Below are 12,243 nucleotides of genomic sequence, written 5' to 3'. Positions count from 1 at the left end.
AATATGTGTTAAAGGCTTGGTAAGTATAGTATTATTCTGTTTGAAAAAATCTGGTTTTAAATTATCGAGTCTAGGTGCACTATTAGCTTTAAGACTATTAATGATTTTTATCATTTCGTCCTCACTGACAGGTGTAAAGAATAATGACCGGCAGACTATCTGATCAGCTGCCGCATGCTCATCTGCGCCATTACAATCGCTATTTAGAATGTCCTGGGCCAGTTTTGATCCAATACTAATAAAAAATTCATTGAAAGAATTTGCCATAATTATCTTTATCATCATCTCCCAATTTCAATTCTCTCCCTTCCAAGTTGATTTGGTGGATTTGTGTTCTTGGCTGTTGCACTTCAGTTATTTCTCTTATTACTTCCCATGTTTGCTTAGAGTTGCTGGAAGTTTCAAATCGCCTTGAAAAGTATTGTTTCTTCGCATTCTCTATGACAGTTGTTAGTAGTTTTCTGTACCTTCTATAATACTCTCTAAGCTGTAGATTCGCTGTATTATTCTTGCTTTGTCTGTGTAATTTATCTCTCTTCCTTATTGATGTAATTAATCCATTTGTAATCCAAGGCTTAATTTTTCTTTTTGTGTGCAATACTCTATTAATAACTTTACATTCTTCTGTGTATTTCTTCAGTATTTCTATCATTTTCTTCAAAGCACTATCAGCGCATTCCTGCAGGTACACGGAATTCCAGGTCTCATTTGTTAGTGCTAATGAAAGTTTATTATAATCAATACTTTCATAGTAGGGTTTTCTTCTGTTGTGATTGTGTTCCACCGCATCATATTTAATTCCCAGAATAGATATAAAATGATCTGTAATAGAATTTGAGAAAACTATTGGTATTATATATTTTTAAAGTTTATCAGAATATGATCTATACATGAAGCGCTATTATTTCCAATACGAGTTGCCTGCTTTATACAATGTGGGAATCCATATTCACTGAGTAGATTATCATAGTCTTCCAGTTGCCTGTGCTGATTTGGTTCTTTTGTGTTGATGTTCAAATCTCCTAGAACGATGTGAAAATACTTCCCATTATCATCCAAAATCTGCCTCAGATCAATGAGAAATTCTGTTAAGTCCAAGTGTGATGGAGATCTATATAACGCTGTTATAACAAAAGTATCTTTCCCAATTTTTAAATGCATATTCAGACAGTTGGCTTGCCCACCTGCAATTTCTTTTATTTCGACAAAATAGTCGGATTTGACATAAATTATTACTCCATCATTCTGTAGAATATTGTTTTCTGTTTTGTGGCAGGTATAATTATTAATTGATTTCAAGGAAACACCACCAGCAATCCAGCATTCCGTTAAGACTATCACGTCGAAATCCACGTTCAGGTCTTCCAGTTGAATAAGAAATTCTTCAAAGTTTTTATTGTAGCTTCTGATGTTGAAATTGATGATTTTAAAGTTGAAAGGTTCTATTGTATTGTTGACATCTTGTGAATTTGGAATCGAAAAGTCTTCAATGTCTAATAAATCCAAATCCTCCATCAAATCAGCCATTTTTGTTTCTGTGTTTATAATTATTTGTTTGCCAATTGTAAATATCCTTGTCATCAACTGATTGTATTTTTTGAGTTAATTACAGCATGAGATCTTGCTGGACAGCTTCATCGATGAATACGCGCTTATATTTTTTGTGGCAGCCATTAATTGGAAACGAAGTCACGGTTCTGTAATTTGAATTGATGATTGAGTTGAATTCATTTCCGTGTTTCTCCTGTATAGTTGATCTTATTCCTTTGATTGCGGCTCTTGTTTGAGTTAGTATGAGGTCTTCCATTGGTCGATGTTTATCAACAATTAGATGTGTTTTTCCGCTCCCTGGAACTCCATCAATCCATCTGATTCTCGGTATCTTGCATCGAGATATATCAATTTTCGAAACAGCATCCAACAGTTCCTCATTAAGCATCACTTGAGTGTCTCGACTAACCATAATATATTTTTCATTGGTTCTAAATCTGCGAGAACTGTTGTCAAATGATATGTAAGCTCCGCCTCCCTCCATACTGAATCCCATTCTATATTTTGAAGTAGTTGGTAGAAGGAACATTTTCAATAATTCATTATCATAAACATTCATACTCCTCAATTCAATTTCTCTGAAGACCGACGATGAAGCATGAAGATTTTCGGTTCGAAGTGTTAAAAGAGCTTCTTTGAAAATATCTGCGTTTATTTTATCATATTGCTGTAAAAGATTTTTCAATTCAATCATGCAATTTAGAAAGTTATGGTGCTTGCTCTCTTCTGGTAGATAACCTCTTGGGCATACTTTTTCTTCTGGCCGATCTAGTTCTGGAATATTGAGAAAATTCATGCTTTTAATGCCCCTATGATAAAATATATATTTCAAATGATTAGTTGATAAGATAAAACTGAGTAAATCAATTGAGGATAAATCTGCTAGCTGGCTGAATTCATCTATGCCTACGACAAGTGGATAATTCATTGATGCCCATTCATTTATTTCCAATAGCACTTTTTTAATTTCTTCTAGAGCATTATAATCATTTACGGGCAACAAGTAATTCCGAATTAATTGTTTACTGTCAGGCGTGTTGATCGTTTTCAGTAAGATCGCCGAGCATTTATTCTGTAGACTAATTGGCTCAAGGCTACACCACTCCTCTGGTGTCTGCGATTTTAACTTTAGTATGTGCGAGAATCCATCTGAGACTCGAATCTTATTTTCTCCTACGTAAGCAAACGCTAAATTAATATCGGAATATTCACCGTGATTCTGAATTAATGATACTCTACTTTTTGACGTTTGTTTATTTACATGTAGCTTATTTATCTTTTTTAGAGATTTTTCAATAGTCGACGGCTCTCTTTTATTGATACTAGGCTTAATTAGAGTTTCTTTTTTCAATATCCTATTTTTCATTTTTTTAAGCAATCCCATAGTTTGTTCTATCAATAACTTGTTGCAGTGCTCTTCTATAACATGGGCAATTTGCATCATTGGCTTTATATTCTTTTTGAATATAATAAGCTGGCTTATTATTCTTTTTACAATAAACACAAGTTGGAATTTCCTTTTCGGAAGGGCAATTTTTAGAGTTATGTCCTATAACTGAACAGTGCCCGCAGACATCCTGTTCTTTTTTACAATGCTTCATCACATTTAAACCCATGGCACCGGAAGCATCTCTGAGCTACAGTATAGTCGCTGGCTTTGCAGCATGTAAAGTCGATAAACAGCTTTACCTTGTTAATTATTAGCTTCCTTATTTCAGGATCGCATTCAAACACCCAATGAAGGGTATCTTTATCTCTTGGGCCTAACTTGAATGATGGGACGCAGCCTTTGACAAAGTCTTCTTTTTGGATTCCAGAGTTATAGAAATTCTTTTCATAGATGATCTCTGACAGCTCCTCTTTATTTACATCTGATGGGACATCGTACAAGATTATCCTTGGCTTCTTGTTTGCAGGCTCCGTGATTTTTATCCCTCCTTTTTGTAAGATTTTGTTTGTTAGTTTTTGTTTCTTATCATCCAATGTATCCAGAACAATAAGAAGGCCGCCGCCTTGAACATTAACATTTTTCTTTACTCTTATATTTTCTTTCTTTGGAATGTTTTCCTTCAGACTTTCCCTTATTTTTTCACTACTCTGCTTCTTATTATCTCCTACCAATTCCAATTTTGTTGGTTTTAGAAGAAGTACATGCTCTTTAGGTTGGATTCTTCTTACGTTTCCTATTTTTTCTGCTGTTGATGCCTTCTTTGGTAACTTAATCACTTCAGCAAAACTGGGTGGTTTATTACTGATTTCCTGCATTTTTTTATTTAAGCTGACTATTGTTTCTTGTAACTTTGGCGCACCTGAATTGAGATTTTCTGTCAACTGACTGATAGTAATAGCCCTTGTTTCGATTCTAACGACAGATTCCGTTGTTTCAACTAACATCTCTGAAAATCTATCATAATCTACTCTTAAAAGTTTCTTTCTCTCATATTCAACTGCAGCCCATTTTTTAAAATCCAAGAGTTTATTATATAGTTCCTCAATATCCTTTTTGAATTCATTGGCCATAACTTCACTTATAGCCTTTAGCTGCCTTTTTGCAGCTCCACCTCCTGGTTCTGTTTCTGCTCCAAAGGGCTGATAGTAACGTTTTGTTGAAACGCCTCTCCTTCTTCTTTCTCCTCCTCTTCTTCGTATTCTGGAATCACTCAGAATTCAGAGTGAAAATTTTATTGTGAGAAAGATAATGATATTAATTTTAATAATATAAGTCATGAGCCAAAGTATGTTGTACGCTTTTTAGGAGTGAAGTAAACTTTTTTAGAAGTCCAGTTTACAGTGTACAGTATTAGGCCTACGTGTATGCTAAGTGTTATCAGTCAGGCCCTTATGTTGAACAATACGCAATGGCCGAGAGCGTAAAGGCGTAATACATCAGAACTCAAAGCTCAGTGAATAACAAACATGATCTAGGTTCGAATCTCGGTCAATGACTTTTTTTTTTGTCGATGAATTTCGACTTTTATTACCTATTTTTTATATTAGTTACCGTAATTTAAATTTCAATCAATTTTTTAGATATATTTTGAAACAAAACTGTGAAATATGCAATTATATTAATTTTTCATCACATTATTTCAAAATAGTAATGAAAATTCTATTCATCCATCTATCCATGATATATTGCACCGGGTGCAATGCTTGCGCCTAATATTAATAGTATAAAAATATGGTCACTATTGTAAATTATTAATTAGTAATATTGAAATTAATTGACAGTAAAAGTTGTAATAACCAAGATTCAAACTTTTAAAATAGGCTGTTTGAATTTTATTTATTTTTTAATTTCTTATATATTGGGAAGTTTTTTTTGGTGTGGCGAAAAATAGCGTTCGCACCATGGGCAAAAATGCATTTTCGGCTCTCAATCTTTTCTAGTCCTCGGCCTACGGCCTCGGACTTAAAAACCGATTTCGAGCCGGAAATATCTCATTTTCGGCCCTAGGTGCGAAATATACTATTACATGTTGCGCATTTACGGCGAAACGCGGTAATAGATTTTCATGAAATTTGACAGGTATGTTCCTTTTCAAATTGCGCGACGACGTATATACAAGGATTTTGGAAATTTTGCATTTCAATGATAATATAAAAGGAAAAAGGATCGAGCCTCCTTCATAAGCCAATATTAGAGTAAAAATCAGACTATAGAATTATTCATCATAAATCAGCTGACAAGTGATTACACAGATGTGTGGAGAAGCCAGTCTATTACTGTATTTGTATAAGGTATATAGTTTCAATCAAATGGACAAATCACCTGCGCCGTATGCCACCAACTCGTCTTCCACTACAAGCTTGGAAGTTACAGTTGGATGGGAAAAGGGACGTCGGAAGACCGAGGAAGCGGTGGACACCGGAACAGGCTTTACAAGCCTAGTCCATGATGGATGATGATGATGATGAGTTTCAATCAAAGACCTTGAAGAGGTATGCATCTTTAAGCTGGGTTTACACCAAAGCTATTAATAAAATGGTTATAACTTAATCCTTATAGATTCTATTAGATTGAACGGAAGTTGACAAACACATATGTTCATCATGTGTATGATAAGTTATGTTCAATCTGATATAATCTAAAAGGATTGAGTCATTAACATTGTTTTAATAAATTTGGTCTAATCGCAGCTTTAAGGTATTTGGTTTCAATATTTTGTTTTGCAGTCATGGTATTATTATGCGTGCCCATCAGTATCAATATTCTCACATTCGAAAAAACTAATTCAATAGGTGAATAAAAATAAACAAATGAACTAGATAATGCTGGAGGAATTATAATATTTTTGATTCTAAAAAATTAATTTCCATCAGATAGAAAGATCATTACGGAACTGGATGAATTATACCATATGAAATACAAATTCAAACGTGAACTGAGTTTGTTAACATTTAAAACAGTTGACATCTGGTACTTGTGGATGAGAATACTGCGTGAGGTCTACTGTTCACAGAACTACTAGTTTATGCCAAAGAGTTTAGACTAGCGTATAATTAGATCTTTCATAGATCTCTTATCGCTTTATCGATAATAGCTGTACCTCTTATCAAAAAAGAAGATTCGATTTTATAATAATTCTACCTTGACTAGGCTGGTCGTTTTCAGTTCGCTAATTCTTTCTAGGATAATTTGTTTTATTCAATAATTACATCGTGAGTCTTACGTGACGTCACAATGTCCAGTGTGCTTGCTGACTGACAAACTTACACAAGAAAAGTCAGTGTAATGCAGACAGACGTAGGGATAATCTCTTTCCAGGTGTTCGAGCCGGGGGTTCAAATATAGCAACGCAATGCAGATGTCTGTCAGTCTGCATGCGGACGTTCTATATTTTTCCATTTGTGTGCTTACATCTGTCGTAGCAGCAAACAGACGTCTAAAGACTGATGATGGAGAAACACACATTCCTAGGTGTTTGAATGTTGCAACGCATACAGACCATCTGTCACCATAATATATGTCTGCATGAAGACGTTTGATTTTTTATCCGTATGACTACAAACGTCTGTCTGTCTGCATACGCTTTGTGCGCTGGTCTCTACGCCCACAAACGCACTCTTCAGATGCCTTAAGCTATGCTTATTATATCTGTATCTTACTTCATGCACTCAGCAGCAGACATTCGTATGCATACAAATGGAGGAAAAATAAAACGTATGCATGCACAAGAGAGCAGACATATAGAGGAAGATTAACGTCTCTGTGTGCGTTTCAACATTCGAACAACAGGGAAAATTTTCTCTCTGTCTGCAGACGTCTATTCTGCTGCTATATGGCTTATAGACATATAATGTGTTGAGACACATGAGTTTGAGTTTGTGTTGAGACACATGTGTTTGGGTGTTCAGACACTTAGTCCGATAAATGCGTTCGCTTCAAGCCAGTAGACAGCTATATAATTACTATGTCTAGTGGATAGTATAGAAAGAAGCAAAACGTGTTACGTCAACTGGTTAAGCAAATGCAGTTGAATCGTTGACCAACAATCAACTAGTCTGTTTAGATAACGCTTATCACTACTACATGTGTGTATGTGTGTTAGGCTAGTTTTCAATCACCGGTTTCCTGTGTATAGGGGCACACTCCCCAGGGGGATAGCAGAAGGAGAAGAATGAGAAGGAGCGGTGGAAGAAGGAGGAGGAGGAGGAGGAGGGAGCGTTTCACTACATCCTGACATCCCAACACGATGCATTCACGTGTTTGTTTGTTTCAATATAACATGTAGTTAAATTCATTGTCACCTTCCTCAGTCTGATAATAGTAGGCCTATGCTTTGGGAGGGGTGAGGTTGTTCCATTCATTTTATGTACTGTATAATAATTGGGAGGGGACAACAGGCTCAGTTTAAGACTGCCCCTTACCAGAATTTTGAAAGAATCAAAAGATTTCAAGAAAGGGTTGTTTCCTCTTTGAAAAACTATCTAATGAGGGTTTCTGGGTTTCCCGCTGATTTCTTCACTTACGGAAAGGAACTCTTCAAAACGAACTCTATAATGATCTTTGCTCTTTAGGAAGATGGAATGAACTAGAAAGAATATTCGATTTCTATGTTTATAGCACTGAACGGATTAAGATATTCCACTTCATGCATCACCATATACTAGAAAATTTTTAGTTATTCATTCTATCTCAGTCTATGAGGAGTGTGATGTTGGATTCAATTTTCTTGCAATTTCCTCATTAAAACCCCACATTGCAAAATATTCTCAAGCTACATAGAAAATGTGTAGGTATATAAACCTAATCATAATTAGTTCACACTCAATCATATTTAGGTATTAATATCATTTATTCGTATTTGATTGAAGGGATGCATTATTTCATATTGACGTAGCTACTAGAGACATGAAGTTTAAAGAATTGAAAAACACAATACTGTTTATAGTTGGCTAATCAACTGAATCCATTTTATTATGTGGAGAAAATATTTCAAACAGACCTTTAAACTCTACAGATGCTGGACCCAAACTTTCTCATGAAGTTATTAGAAATAATGAATAATATGAGAATATTCAAATCAGAAACTATTTGACGCACACTACAAAATCAGCTTTTTTTCAATTTGTTTATGTAGAAATGAGGGTTTTCTCTTAAGAATGATACAATGACTGAATAAGGTAATAATGAAGTAAAATAATATCATATTATATATATATATATCATATATATATATTATATATATATATATATATTATATATATATATATTATTTTACTATATAAATAGTAAAATAATATCACCCCCAAAACCACCGACAAACACAACCTCCCTGGGGTATATAAGCTAAAATGTAGCGATTGTGAAAAAGTGGACGATCATTCAAACTTAGATTTAAAGAACATATCAACGCACTTTAAACCAAGACAGAATCAGCTTTTGCATCAGATTTAAATGAAACCGGGCACTCCTACACAAACATAGATACCAACCTTACAATATTGAAAGTAAAAAGAAATGGACATGAATTAAATACAACAGAACAGTTTGTAATTTATAAAGTCACCATCCTAGACAGTAACAACATACTAAATGAACAGCTGAATTTCAAATCCAACAAACTTTTTGATCACATAATAAACACAAGAAATCTTCCTAACCATCAGAACATTTCCGGTCTACACTGTTGAAAATGATCGCTAGACGATTGAAAGTACTCCAGTCAGTAAGTAAAAGTTTTTAATATTTACTTAATAATCGACTGCATGTCGTGTTCAAATACATAGAAAAAGTGTGTTTATACAAAGCAGGAATGGATCAAGAAACCATCACCTTTAAAATAATATTCATACAGTCATTTGGTGATAAATTCGAAATAATATGAGTAGGCTTATCTTACATTTTTCAAGTGATTGTATTATTCTACAAGACTACACAATTTCTACAACATTAAAAAATGAATGAATAAATAAGACTATACAAAAACCGTGATTCCACTCAACACCAGGCTGCTAGATATGACCCAGATTTTTACAAATGTGTATAGCCAGAACACTATCGTATTTTCGTATGTGCACGTTAAATTGTTGGTCCTAGTTGAAGTAGAAACCTCTTTTGATCCGACTTTAAATTATTATAAATAGATTATATTATGATTATCGACTTGAAGTTATAGATTCAGGCTAGGTAGAACCTTCTCGTAAGGGACTCTTGACTAACAAAAATCACACAGATATATTTTTTATTTTTATCAAACCGCTCTATAATCTATACATCTAGAGAGTGCAGTACTATATTTCTAATATTTCAACTAAACACTAGACTGCTCTGTATCTGTACCACTCTAGAGAATAAAATGAATTTTCTTCGGTAGAACGATGATTCACTTCTAACTGTCAGCTATAGTTGAACGGGATGGATTGATGATGTTTAAGAGGAATGTGGGAAGTGTAAAATAAATCTCACTATAGCCCCAGGGAGCCGGGAACTAAAACCGTTGTCAAGCCTTTAAAATAAGCATCACGCTTTTTCCGCGTTCGAAAATTCTGCCAACAATGCTAAAAACCCGAGATGGAGCCGGCTCAACAAGCGTGAAAAGATGCGCAGCCTGATAATGAGAAGCACGAAAATAAGTGAATGTGGTTGGAGAGAGAGGAGTAAGCGGCAAGTATTATGAGGGGGAGAAGAATAAATGAAGAGGAAGAGGAATGATAGGTGAGTCATTCAAGGGAAATCGAGTAGCAGCGAAGGAAAGCTCTCACTTCCTTTCTATGTCTCACTCAGAATTTTTTTCTCTTTCCATTTTCACTCCGCCTTCCCTCCTATATTACTTATCCTTCTCTTTCCTCAACTCATCCTTATTCACCTCTCTATCTTATTTCCTTATCTCTTCATCTGTCAATGAACTTCACTCTGAACTTTTTATCAGAATCTACTCGCTTTCCTGCTTTCCTCTTCTTCTTTCTTCTTTTTCATCATCACCTTTCTTTTCCTTCTCCATCTTTCCCTCCTTCTCTACCACTACCTCTCATCTATATTATTCTGCCAGTAACTACTTTTCTTCCCATCTACCATTGTTCTATCTTGTCTGTTAATTATCTTTTCTTATCTCTTATATCTCTCATCTTCTTATTATAATCATTAAAGCTATTTTTCTTCTTCTATATCAGTCGTTCTCCTCGTCTAACATTTACTTCTCCTTCCTAACATTTTCCCTCCTTGTCTATCACTCTCTCACTTCTTGTCCACCATTCGTCCTCCTTTTCTAAAGTTCTCTCTTTCTCTCAGGTTTCTCTGAAAATTCATCGGGGAGCTGAGTAATGGTTGCTATGGAAACCGTCAAAGATTCCATCAAAGAGCATCTGGCTGAAATTGGTTTACAATGAGAAGAGAGGAGAAGACGAAATAGAAGGAGGAGGAATAGGAGCTTTGAAAGCCATCAGCCAGTTTGTGCTGATATTATGGACTACCGCGCCGCATCTTTGAAGGAGAAATTTTTGATGATGCTTGATTCAAATGGAAGCGTCCACATAGCGAGCAAAGGATCAGAATTTTGGTCACCATGGCAACAGGTTGGGGCGCCCACACACACGCCGCCGATCTTCAAACAGCAAATCAGATTTCCAATAGCCATGCGCTGCTTTCAGTTTGTTACTGAGTTTGTGGAACATTCATCTGTGCTCAAAAGCTGGATTTACAGTGAAATTCATAATGAAATATCAGTGGAAATGATAGAGAGGCATTGCTATTATTTTTCTTTTTCCACCATCCTCTTATGTGATTCAAGTTATCCCGGTAAATATGGTCTGATATCAATTGTTGAATCTTGTTGATAATGATATTTTGGTAGTTCATCATAGTTCTACTTAGACTTCAAACAATGTAACAACTATGTGGAGTTAAAAAAGGATACCTATCTTTTTTGTCTAATGACAGACAGGGATAGCGACACCAATGTTAATCAAGTGATGACTTCATAACGTGAATCTTCTCCCTGTGGAATTGAATCCCGAGAAAAATTATTTGAAATATTTTATAATATTTGCGTAATACTTATAATTTTGATGGATGAGTGTATGTGAAGTTACTCATTTGTTTGTTTCAAGTCAGTTTCCAGAAGATTTAGAAGCCAGTAGATTTTTCAAACTGATTGTAATGAACGTTCCATTTTCAAATGGATAACGTTATAAACTTATTAATATAAACGCAATAATCATTACGTTATTATTGTATATTATATTCTAACGGTGATTGATTAATGATAACTCCCAGACTCATTGAGAAATATCTGAATCCTTGAAGGCATTCCATTAATGATCGGATATTTCCCATAATATAAATAATAATTTGACCAAAGATTATGAATAAGTACCACATCTCATACACTTTTCCTCTAACTGAAATTACGGACAAAATGAATTCCCAGAAACTGTTTTAGAGCATATCTTCTCAATGCTATCCCCACCCCCATTCCACCAACATTCTCATCTACTAATCTACATCCTCACGTCACCCTCCTTCATCAGTCCTTCTACTCAAATCTTCTATTAACGCTACTTCTCTTCAATCTATTCGGAAAGGAAAATTTAATAAGGGAAATTATTTCTCCCTCTCATTAACCTCTTCATCATGCTTCCCCGCCTGTCTTCCCACTCACATTCCCCGATTTTTCCAAGCAATGTTTCTATTCGTCTACTTCACGATCATACTTTCTAAATTCTCGTATTTCTCTTTATTCCAGCTACATTCCTTTCTATCATCCTTCTCCAAATAACTTTTTAACATTTTCATGAGCTCCCTTTACTACAACATGTTACCTCCCTCTATTTATTATTTTCTCAGTTACAAAATTCTGCTCTCCATCCCCTTCAAATCTCTTCCTATTCAAATTATTTCTGCCCTCCGTGATATCCATTATCTGCACCTTTCTTTCTCCATTTAATCTGTCTTCCAATCTCTTTATCTTTGATAATATTCTCCCTCATTCTCATTTCATTCTTACTAATCTAATCTTCTCTCTTTTCAAATACCGCCACTCACATTCTTCCTCTCATCATCTTTATACCTATACCTATTTCCGTCTCACTCATTATTTCTCCCCTCAATGTTCGCACACGTCATTTGCAGCGGCGAGAAATTTGTCCTCCGGCGTGCCTCCTCTTACTCATCCCTCTCTTCACCATGCTTCGCCACTCCCATCTACTACAACTCTTTCTCCTCATTTTTTCTTCTTTTTATTCTGCTTC

Source organism: Nilaparvata lugens, chromosome 7, assembly GCF_014356525.2.
Source record: "Nilaparvata lugens isolate BPH chromosome 7, ASM1435652v1, whole genome shotgun sequence".
In the NCBI taxonomy this organism is placed as follows: Eukaryota; Metazoa; Arthropoda; class Insecta; order Hemiptera; family Delphacidae; genus Nilaparvata; species Nilaparvata lugens.
This window is presented reverse-complemented; position numbering follows the sequence as displayed.